Genomic DNA, 12,094 nt, shown 5'->3' on the forward strand with positions numbered 1-12,094 from the left:
CGAGACCCAGGATGGACCGCTCGTCCGGACCCAGGATGGACCGCTCGCCTGTGTATCGGTTGGGGACATCTCTACGCTGCTGATCCGCCTCCGCTTGGGATGGTTTCCTGTGGACGGGACTCTCGCTGCTGTCTTGGATCCGCTTTGAACTGAACTCTCGCGGCTGTGTTGGAGCCACTATGGATTGAACTTTCACAGCATCATGTTAGACCCGCTCGACATCCATTGCTTTCGGTCCCCTAGAAGGAGGGGGGGGGGGGGGTTGCCCACATCTGAGGTCCTCTCCAAGGTTTCTCATAGTCAGCATTGTCACTGGCGTCCCACTGGATGTGAATTCTCCCGGCCCACTGGGTGTGAGTTTTCCTTGCCCTTTTGTGGGTTCTTCCGAGGATGTCGTAGTCGTAATGATTTGTGCAGTCCTTTGAGACATTTGTGATTTGGGGCTATATAAATAAACATTGATTGATTGAGTTAGAGAAGCACATGTGTGAAATAAACCACATAATAATAGATTCTATTCATACCCCTAAAAAGTGCTAAAAATAACAATATGGATAGGTATTTGACACATTTCATCAAGTGTGACTCGCAACCTAAAAACACCAAAATACTTAGAATATACAAAACCCAAAACCATTGAAGTTGCCACGTTGTCCATCCATTTTCTACCGCTTATTCCCTTTTGGGGTCGCGGGGGGTGCTGGCGCCTATCTCAGCTACAATCGGGCGGAAGGCGGGGTACACCCTGGACAAGTCACCACCTCATCACAAGGCCAACACAGATAGACAGACAACATTCACACTCACATTCACACACTAGGGCCAATTTAGTGTTGCCAATCAACCTATCCCCAGGTGCGTGTCTTTGGAGGTGGGAGGAAGCCGGAGTACCCGGAGGGAACCCATGCATTCACGGGGAGAACATGCAAACTCCACACAGAAAGATCCCGAGCCTGGGATTGAGCTCAGGACTGCAGTACCTTCGTATTGTGAGGCAGACGCACTAACCCCTCTGCCACCGTGAAGCCGTTGCCACATTGTGTAAATCGTAAATAAAAAACGAATACAATGATTTGCAAATCAATCTATCAATGTTTATTTATATAGCCCTAAATCCCCAGTGTCTCAAAGGGCTGCACAAACCACAACACAAACCACAACGTCATCCTTGGTAGAGCCCACATAAGGGCAAGGAAAACTCACCCCAGTGGGACGTCGGTGACAGTGACAATGATGACTGTGAGAAACCATGGAGAAGACCGCATATGTGGGCACCCCCCCCCCCCCACCCCCCCGTCCCCTAGGGGACCGAAAGCAATGGATGTCGAGTGGGTCTAACATAATACTGTGAAAGTTCAATCCATAGTGGATGCAACACAACCGTGAGAGTCCAGTCCAAAGTGGATCCAACACAGTAGCAAGAGTCCTGTCCATAGTGGGGCTAGCAGGAAACCATCCCAAGCGGAGGTGGATCAGCAGCGCAGAGATGTCCCCAGCCAATACACAGGCAAGCGGTCCATCCTGGGTCCCGACTCTGGACGAGCGGTCCATCCTGGGTCCCAACTCTGGACACCCAGTGCTTCATCCATGGCCGCCGTATATACAGTCTAATCTGTGTTAATAGAACCCAGTTGTAGCTGGGATGCATTGTCTTTAATCTCCTTTCTAATGATTTCAACTTTCTTATTAAAGAATTTCTTAAAATCATCTGCCGAGTGGGTCCCTTGTTGGGTTAGCGATGCACCGTACTAAACAAAAATTTAGGATCGTTTTTATTAAGGCGGATGAGATTTGAGTAATATTTAGCTTTAGCTAAGGTAAGCATGCGTTTATAAGTTATTAAACTATCACTCCATGCTTGATGGTAAACCTCAAGTTTAGTCGCGCGCCATTTGCGTTCCTGCTTTCTACATGATAATTTCTGAGCTCTAGTTTCTTCTGTAAACCATGTAGTACGCATTTTTGGAGCCTTTTTTTAACTTCAGTGGTGCTATACTATCAATGGTTTCGCGCAGGGCGTAGTTAAAGTTGTTAGTGAGGTTATCATTAGAGCCCACATACTTTGGGAATGGTGCAATTACCGAAGGCAGTAGGCCAGCAAGAGTTGTCGTTGTGGCAGCATTAATGTCGCGGCTGCTATAGCAGTTATTATTATTATTAGCTTGCCGAACATGAGTCTGAACCTCGAATTTTATAAGGTAATGATCGGACATTACTTTAGCATACGGGAGTATCATAACTTTGGAAACGGTGATACCCTTGACAAGCACTAGGTCTATCCTATTACCGTTGCGGTGCGTGGGTTCATTTATTATTTGTGTAAGACCACAGCTATCAATTATAGTCTGGAGCGCCATGCACAGTGGATCCGATGGGGTATTCATATGGATATTAAAGTCCCCCATTATAATTATATTATCGGCGTGCGTCACTAGATCAGCAATAAACTCTGAGAATTCATTGATAAAGTCCGAATAGGGCCCTGGTGGGGGGCTGTAGATAACAGCCGGGCACAGAGGCAGCAGTGTGACAGACCTCATAGTAAGCACCTCAAACGATTTATATTTTTTATTTAAGTTAGGACTAAGGTTAAAGTTTTTGTTGTATATTAGTGGGTGACGGGCAATATGCGCATTCGTATAGTTAGGAGGAGATGCCTTACTTAGTGCAAAAAAGTTGTCTGGTTTAAGCCAGGTTAAGATTGTTGTCTCTAATGACCTCATTAACTAATAATGTTTTGGGAGACAATGATATTATGTTTAAAAAGCCCACATTATAAGTAGTGGGCTGTTTTAAGGAGTTTTTGATCAAATAATCCGTAGTAGCAATATTAATAGTGTTGCGTTTATTATGAGTAGTGCACTTAAAATAATTTTGACCATATCTAGGAATTGATATGACGGGAATTTTCCGATTGTTTGCTTGGTGCGGCGTAAAAACCGAACTTATCATAATTTACCATCTCCGTAGAACACATGTCCAATTTTGACACAGTCATAACAGAAAAAACTTGTTCTAACTTAACTGACTCGTCACCCAGACTAGCAGGTTTGCGTCCTTCATTTAAATCCAGCTTTAGGACGGAAGGAAGCGGTGTTCTGTGGGGATTAGCCTTTTGCTTTGTTGTTAGCCCCACTCAGCATCCGCACTTTTGCTTCCGATCACACCGCTTACGTGTCTTCCGTAGACGGCCTCTGCTGGTACTATACTCCGCTGCGTCAAAGGCCGCTGGATGTAGCCGGCGAAGTATTCCCATGCTAGCGAGGTGGTCCAACGTACACGCATCTTTTAGTCCAAAAGGGCCCAATCTATCTACATCCAGAATTGTCCGGCGGTCGTAAGTGATCACAGAGTGTCCACGCTGTAAGCCAGCCATGAAATTTGCAGAATTGTCCGGTATTTTTTGCCAAATGTTCTCTTTCTACCATGAGCGTCTGTAGCCGCAGCCCGTCAAGGCGTCGCCATCTTGCAGCTCGCTACTTTTCAACTTATATTCAAATGTGAATGGACTGCAAAGACAAGATATCTAATGTTTGAACTCAGAAACAATTTTTTTTTTGCAAATTAACTTAGAATTTAATGGCAGCAACACATTGCAAAAAGGTTGGCAAAGGGGCATTTTTACCACTGTGTTACATGGCCTTTCCTTTTAATAAACCTCAGTAAACGTTTGGGAACTGAGGAGACCAATTTTTGAAGCTTTTTAGGTGGAATTCTTTCCCATTTTCGTTTGATCTACAGCTTAAGGTGTTCAACAGTCTGTGGTCTCCGTTGTCGTATTTTACGCTTCATAATGCGCCACACATTTTCAATGGGAGACGGGTCTGGAAAACAAGCAGGCCAGTCTAGTACCCGCTGAAGCCACAATGTTGTTACACGTGGGTTGGCATTGTCTTGCTGTAATAAGCAGGGGCGTCCATGCTTGGATGGCAACATATGTTGCTCCAAAACCGGTATATACCTTTCAGCATTAATGGTGCATTCATAGATGTGTAATTCGTCAATGCCTTGGGCACAAATACACCCCCTTATCATCACCAATGCTGGCTTTTGAACTTTGCGACTATAACAATCCGGATGGTTCTTTTCTTTTTGTCCGAAAAAAATTTGAAATGTGAACTCATCAGACCACATAACACTTTTCCACTTTGCATAACTCCATGTTAGATGAGCTCGGGCCCAGCAAAGCCGGCGGCGTTTCTGGGTGTTGTTGGCTTTGCATAGTAGAGTTTTAACTTGTACTTAGAGATGTAGCGACAACATTTAGTTACTGAGATTGGTTTTCTAAAGTGTTCCTGAGCCCATGTGGTGATATTCTTTACACACTGATGTTGCTTTTTGATGCAGTACCGCCTGAGGGATCGAAGGTCAGTAACATCCTCGCTTATGTGAGGATATGATTAATAGTGATGTGATTTCCCAAGATTCTCTGAACCTTTTGATGATATTACGGAAAGCAAATGGTGAAACCCCAAAATTTCTTGCAATAGCTTGTTGAGAAATGTGGTTCATGAAATGTTCGACAAATTGCTCAAGCATTTTTTCACAAAGTGCTCGACCTTTGATGAGCATTCTTCCACTTTCTCAGTCTTACTGCCACGTGTGCAAGGTTTTTTGAAACATGTTGCAGGCATCAAATTCCAAATGCGCTAATATTTGCAAAAAATAACAAAGTTTCCAGTTCGAACTTTAAGTATCTTGTGTTTGCAGTCTATTCAATTGAATACAGGTTGAAAATGATTTGCAAATCATTGTATTCTGTTTTTATTTACAATTTACACAACTTGCCAACATCACTGGTTTGGGGTCTTGTACATCACATGAAAGCTACCGCGTGACCTATGGAAACAAAACCTGCAATGTATACCAACATTCTCGACGAGTTGCCAAAAGCTCGTTGGCAGGCAGCTGTGGTCCAACACAAAATACAGGATGCAATGTTAGAGTCCTCAGCTGGTACCACAGATGACATGTCAACAACTCAAAAAGACAAGGTGTCATACTGTATTGGAACAGTGCCTGTTTTTCCCCGAAGAAATGCCACAGCTGATCGATCATGAGCCATCTGAAAAGACTGTAAAAATGAACCATATGTGTTTTTTTGTTCAATCCACCTGAAAGTTATAGAAAAAAAACTTAGTCATGGGTTTGTTGGTTTTTCAAAATACAGATATCAATCAATCAATCAATGTTTACTTATATAGCCCTAAATCACTAGTGTCTCAAAGGGCTGATATGACATTTTTCAACTGTAACAAGTATGTCAGGTAAGCTAAGTAAGTAAATTATTGTGGAGAGGCGGAGCCGGCAGTCCGAAAGCGAGGCAGGGCACACCGTAGCCCAGCCCAAGATGGCGGCGAAGAGGCGGGGCCAGCAATCTGACAGCGAGGCAGGGCTCACCATAACCCAGCCCAAGATGGCGGTGAGGAGACGTGGCCGGCAGTCCGACAGCGAGGCAGGGTACACCGTAGCCCAGCCCAAGAGGAGACGTGGACGGCGAGCGAGCAGCGAGGCGGGGCGCGCCCGGAGCGACGTTACAATCAAGATCAGGTGTGTGGATTGCGCACCAGGGGATAGTTGAGTAATCCTCTCGCACTGTATAAAAGGGCGACAGCCGTGAACGTCAGGGAGAGAGGCGGAGGGACGAGAAGGAGCCAGAGGGAAGCTGATGCTGAGAGAGAAAGACTGAGAGCGCGAGAGAGGCGACGACACCCGAAGCAGAAAGGCAAGCGGCAGACGGAGCAGCTGAAAATTAGTCTTTATTGAAAAATAAAGAAGTCTAAACGTGCCACCGCTATGTCCTTCCTTGACGGTCCTTGGAACCCGCACAACGGCTTGAGCAGTCTGTCACAATTATATTTAGATAGCAATGTTCCTCTGTCAGACTCAAAGCGTTTTCTATTGTGAAACCCATTATCCACATCTTTAGCTGCATTTAAACCAGTGTGGGTGGCACTCGGAGCAAGGAGGGTAATGTGTCTTACCCAAGGTAACAACGGTAGTGTCTAGGATGGCAGAAGAAGCTGAAGTTGAAGCGGTCGCTCTACCAACTAGAGCCACACAAGTGTATATACAGATTTTTTTCAAAGTGCTATTTTATCACCTATTTCAGTGAAGTATTTCTTCTTGTGTTTTCTCAGCTTCACCAGGTAAGTGTAGTCATTTTGTTTTTCCACAGAGCTTTTTTCCTAGTGTCACCATCGGTATAACTGGCGGGCCCAAATGCAGAAATGACAGACAGAATCAAAGTCCAAGGGTTATTATTGAAAAACCAAAAGGGAACGGTGGGAGCTTGTAGTTCTTGGCTTTTGTGGTCCAGGAGAGCAGGGTGAGGCAGGCACACACTGAAGGTAGAATACTGAAGGCAGAGGTAAACAGGGGTAAGTCGAGTAGCAAAAAACACAAAAACAGCAGATCCACAAAGTCATCAAAAATGCTAGAATTCTAGGAAAATTGTCAACCTACTCGGTGGCCTAGTGGTTAGAGTATCCGCTCTGAATTCGGTAGGTCGTGAGTTCAAACCGCATTTGACCGATCAAGGGTGATCGGTCAAATGCAGAGAATAATTTTGCCACAACTAGTGTGTGTGTCTGTGACAATCATGGGTACTTAACTTAAGAAGCATCACCACGTGTAGAACTGGCGATCGTGCTGAGTAGGCTGCAGGTGATGAGCTGATGGCAGGCAGGTGATGAGTTGATGGCAGGCAGTTGAGTTGATTAGGAAGCTGGGATCAGTTGTGCCAGGCTGAGAGCTGGAACCAAGCTCACGCCTCCTCTCACAAAAACACACACATAGACAAAGACAGAGATAGTGACACCTAGTATATATTTCAGGTTGGTCTGCACTATTTAGATAGATTTCCGGTATTTTATTTATTTATTTTATTGTGGATGGAGGTGTGGCCAGAGTTGTCTACAGAGGCAAAGGTCACCACCTCTGTCCATGGTCCAGAGGACAGATCACCATCAGACGGGGGCGTGGCAGCGTTGACTTCGAGACACAGCTGGCAGGTAACTGGATTTCGCAGGTGGTGAGAACATCTATGGGCTGCAGGTGATGAGTTGATGGCAGGCAGGTGAGTTGATTAGGGAGCTGGGATCAGCCATGCCAGGCTGAGAGCTGGAATCAAGCCTATGCCCAAAACATGCCTCCTCTAACAAAAACACACATAGAGACACACACATAGACAAAGACAGAGACTGTGACACCTAGTATGTATTTCAGGTTGGTTTGCGCTATTGAGATAGATTTCCGGTATTTTATCTATTTATTATATTGTGGAGGGAGATGCGGCCTGCGCTGTCTGCAGGAAAAAAGGTCACCGCCTCTGTCCATGGTGCTGAGGACAGAGCACCATCAGACGGGTGCGTGGCAGTTTTGACGGCGAGACACAGGTGATATGTGTTAATGTAATCATCTGTTGTACTTTAACAGTAAGCGGCCGGGAGCAGGAGGGGAGAGAGGATACGGACGTGGCTTAAAAGTCGCGTCCTGCTGGATAGAAAACTTTGTGAAAACATATGAGCATTAAAACCTTGTTAAAACCTGCGCGCTGGGCTCTTGTGCCGTGTCTGACAGTGGGACTGCGAGGACGCAACTTCCACATTTATATCTTTAATTATTAATTTGATTGGGGAAACAAATAACACAGGCTTTAAGAATCAGACACTTTTGTCCACTCCCAACCCCAAAAAATAAAAAATAAAAATGAATAGTAAAATAAATCTATTTTCTAAGAGAGACCTGTTCAAGAGGGCAGAAAAACAAAGTTACAGAAATACTTGTAACAACAAAAACAGCAACAGTCACACACCACAAGAAAATTAATAAATTATTTACAAAAACTAAGATAAAAACATGCGATAGGTCTAAAAAAATATAGAATGTTTTATTAACATTTTTTTTTTTACATATGATTACAATTCCCATTAGAACGGGTTTCTCGATCCTTTAAAATGGACATGGTCTGCTCAGGTAACCTCAGATCTTTTCGCAAATCATTCCAAGACCTGTGCGCAACATATGTTTGGCTTTTTTCCCAAGATTTGTGTGGACTCTCGGAACAAAACATGCTAAGGATGTTCTGAAGCGAATGGCATCTCTACACATACAATAACACAAATAGGTGGGAACCAGACAAAGAAGTGATTTATATATATAAAAAAAACAATCATCAAGAACATCTGCAAGCTGTCTAAGATGGACCGTTTTTTCTTGCATTCAAAGTGCAATGATGGACAAGGTTGCCATAACTAGTAATAAAACCTAAGACACAGTGATATACAGTATCCAGTTTTTTCCATATAAGTGTCAGGTGCATTACTAAAAACTAAGTCTCCATAATCTAGCAAAGGCATGAAAGTGGTTAGGATCAAGCGTTTCCTAATTTGTAAGGAAACATGGAAAAAAAAGACGATTTGATTTAAGTTTCTGCCGCCACCCGGTCCAACATTTTCTTGCCACAGATCAGTCAAAGTGGGTGTCAAAGCATAGCCTTCCTCTTCACCACAGGAAGACAAACAGAATAATAAACAAACGGACTAAAAATAACTACATATAGAAAAGCAGCACTACAGTGGAATTCAATCAATCAAAGTTTATTCATATAGGCCTTAATCACAAGTGTCTCAAAGGGCTGCATAAGACACATCCTCGGCTCAGATCCCACATCAGGGTAAGAAAAACTCAACCCAATGTGCACAATGACAAATTTCAAAGGGGACTACAGATGTGGGGACCCCTTCGCCCCCTCGCGACCGGTGCAACGGATGTCGAGTGGATCTAGTTAATAGTGTGAGAGTCCAGTCCATAGTGGGGGCAGCAAGGGATCATATTGAATGGAGACAAGTCAGCTGCGCAGAGACGTCCCCGACTGATGCACAGAGGAGTGGTCCACCCCAGGTCTTGACTTGGAATAGCTAACACGTCATCTGTGGTCACCTTATGACCTTTCCACGCAGGACAGAGGGGCAGAGCAGAAAAGAGAGCCAGCAGGTCAACTGGTCTAAGATTGGTCTATTTAAAGGCTAGAGTACACAAATGCATTTTAGGACGGGACTTACATGCTTCTACTGAGGTAGCAGTTACTGGAGGGCTTCCAGAGTACTGTAGCCCGAAGAGACTTTTTTTGAGCTCTGGGAATCACTAATAAACCGGAATTAAAGTGTGGTAAAAGGTTCATTATCAAGTGCCCTGCAATTTTTTTGATTTAACTACGTAACTAATCACCCAGCTCCAGGCTGAGTAATTTTTTTTGGATGTGCTCCTCAGATTATATTTAATTTTCTCCAGATCTAAGTACAGCACGAGGTCCCTAAGAGAGAGGGAGGCATTGGGGGTAAACTGTGACTACCATGCCAACAAAATCCTTCTACAGTACGTACTAGTGTCATGATCTGTGGTCTAGATCATGTTTTGTTAAGTTATTTTCTGTTAGTTTTGTTCCTGTTTGACACCTCCTGAGTTTGGTTTGGTTGCCATGGCAGCTTATTGTTTTCACCTGCCTCTGATGTCCGGTACGCTCACCTGTGTCTAATCAGAGGTACTATTTAAGCCTGCTTTCGCCAGTCAGTCGGCCTGGCGTCATTGTTCGATTCATGCCGTGTCCACGTAAGTTTTGTTACCTTTCCAAGTAAGTCTTGCTAATTTCATGCCACCGTTCCCTGAGTGTTCCAGGCCATAGTTTATGCTTCTGTCACGTTTGGGTCGCATCTTTATGCGGGGTCGTTTGCCTGCTGCTTCGACGCCGCCCAAGATATATATTGGTACGTTGTTTATTTACATACCCAATTTCCAAATGGTGCCTGTATCATGGCAGTAAAAGGGTTCATCCAACAAAACAGAAAAGTCATTTATGTCTTTATTCATCCTTTATGAGATAATAAAGATGTTCTAATTTTTAAAATAAGATTCTGCAAAACTGCAAACGGCAAAATAAAACTTGCATTTAGTTTAGATAACAATGAGTCATATTTTGGAATCTGGGATCCATTATTTAAATTTGTTTTAACTATTAAATTAACCTATATGGCTGTGGTGATAATATAAATGAGGGATTTCTAATCACTGCTATGTTGGAATTCAAATTAATATTGATGCTGTTGTTGATATGATTTATTTTGTGTTTGACTACTTTTGGATTGTTTTGTGTCATGTTTGTGTGTCCTCTCAATTGCTCTGTTAAATGCAATTCTGAATGTTGCTGGGCCGGGTTTGGTTTTGGAATTGGAATTGTTTTATCATGGTATTTTTGTGTATTATTTTGTTGGACTATTTAATAAAAAAATAAATAAAAATAAACAAAATATTTTTATTGTACTTTGCAAACACTGAGTTTGAACAGTTTCTTAAAGTGAAGAGTTTTTGTACATTGTTTGATTTCTTTGCTTAATCCATTACATAATTTGGCCGTTAGCGAAGAAAAAGCCATAGATCAGTTGCACCTTTGTGTAAGCCGCAGGGTTCAAAGCTTGGGGAAAAAGTGGCTTCTCATAGTTTGGAAAATACGTTAAGTTATTGGTTATTATAAATGGGGCTGCAATTAGACAATGCTTGAATTCCAAAAGTCCATCTAAATTGAGACCGGATTATAAAACTGGAGACAACAATAGGGTTACATGATTATAAAACTGGAGACAACAATAGGGTTACCTGTAATTTGGGATTACAGGAAATGTCAATTTCATGTAACCCTTTAATCTGGTTCCCACCTATTTGTGGTTTTGTATGTGTAGAAATTCCAGTCGCTCCAGTTTACGGTCGCAGGACATCCTTAGCATTTTTTTTTCTGAGAGCCCACACAAATCTTGGAAAAAAACCCCAAAAACGACATCAGTGTGTAAAAGATATCTCCACATGGGCTCAGGAACACTTCAGAAAATCACTGTCAGTAACTACAGTTCGTCGCTACATCTGTAAGTGCAAGTTAAAACTCTACTATGCAAAGCAAAAGCCATTTATCAACAACACCCAGAATCACCACCAGCTTTGCGGGGCCCGAGCTCATCTCAGATGGACTGATGCAAAGTGTAAGAGTTTTGGCACAGTTGCATTCTTACCACTGTGTTACATGGCATTTCCTTTTAACAACAGTCAGTTAACGTTTGAGAACTGAGGAGACCAATTTTTGAAACTTTTCAGGTGGAATTCTTTCCAATTCTTGCTTGATGTACAGTTTAAGTTGTTTAGTAGTCCGGGGTCTCCGTTGTGGTAATTTAGGCTTCATATTGCGCCACACATTTTCAATGGGAGACAGTTCTGGACATGTTTCAAAAAAGCTGGCACAAGTGGCAAAACAGACTGAGAAATTTTAGGAATGCGCATCAAACACTTATTTGGAACATCCCACAGGTGAACAGGGTAATTGGGAACAGGTGGGTGCCATAATTGGGTATAAAAGCAGCTAACATGAAATTCCAAACAAGGATGGGGCGAGGGTCAGCACTTTGTGAATAAATGCGTGAGCAAATTGTCGAACAGTTTAAGAACAACCAGCTATTGCAAAGAATTTAGGGATTTTACCATCTATGGTCCGTAATATCATAAAGAGGTTCAGAGAAACCTGGAGAAATCACTGCACGTAAGCGGAAAGTCCCAAAACCAACATTGACCTTTGATACCTTTTTGATGTTGTTTCAAAAAAGCGACATCAGTGTGTAAAGGATATCACCCCATGGGCTCAGGTACACTTAGGAAAAACCACTGTCAGTAACTACAGTTCGTCTTTACATCTGTAAGTGCAAGTTAAAACTCTACTATGCAAAGCGAAAGCCATTTATCAACAACACCCAGAAGAATGGGAAATAATTCCACCTGAAAAGCTTAAATATTTGGTCTGGTCTTCTCAGTTCCCAAACGTTTACTGGGTGTTGTTAAAAGGAAAGGCCATGTAACACAGTTTAAAAATGCCCTTGTGCCAACTTTTTTGCTGCCATTAAATTGTAAGTTAATGATTATTTGCAAAAAAAAAAAGAAGTTTCTCAGTTCGAACATTAAATATCTCGTCTTTGCAATCTATTCAATTGAATATAAGTTGAAAAGGATTTGCAAATCATTGTATTCTGTTTTTATTTACGAATTACACAACGTGCCA

This window comes from Nerophis ophidion, linkage group LG01 (genome assembly GCF_033978795.1).
Source record: "Nerophis ophidion isolate RoL-2023_Sa linkage group LG01, RoL_Noph_v1.0, whole genome shotgun sequence".
Taxonomy (NCBI): Eukaryota; Metazoa; Chordata; class Actinopteri; order Syngnathiformes; family Syngnathidae; genus Nerophis; species Nerophis ophidion.